This window comes from Sinocyclocheilus anshuiensis, unplaced genomic scaffold (genome assembly GCF_001515605.1).
Source record: "Sinocyclocheilus anshuiensis isolate Anshui unplaced genomic scaffold, SAMN03320099.WGS_v1.1 scaffold269, whole genome shotgun sequence".
Taxonomy (NCBI): domain Eukaryota; kingdom Metazoa; phylum Chordata; class Actinopteri; order Cypriniformes; family Cyprinidae; genus Sinocyclocheilus; species Sinocyclocheilus anshuiensis.
In genome coordinates, this window is record NW_015536474.1 from 1,513,940 (window position 1) to 1,514,152 (window position 213).

General features: G+C 26.8%; 1 protein-coding gene across 1 annotated transcript in view; it reads left to right on the forward strand.

Annotated features, from left to right (window-relative positions):
• Nucleotides 1-213, forward strand: part of polm (polymerase (DNA directed), mu) — a 6,783-nt gene that overhangs the window by 4,764 nt on the left and 1,806 nt on the right. The gene's annotated exons all lie outside the window — the stretch shown is intronic.

Sequence of the window (213 nt, forward strand, 5' to 3'; positions counted from 1 at the left end):
GAGTCTTTACTATCACTTTTTATCCATTTAACACATCCTTGCTGAATAAAAGTATTCATTACTTTCAAAAAAGGAAAGAAAAAAATTTACTGACTCCAAACTTTTGAACGGCAGTGTATATTGTAACACAAGATTTCCATTTTGAATAAATGTTGTATTTTTTTTTACATTTTATATTCATAAAAGAATCCTGAAAAAAGTATCACAGGTTCC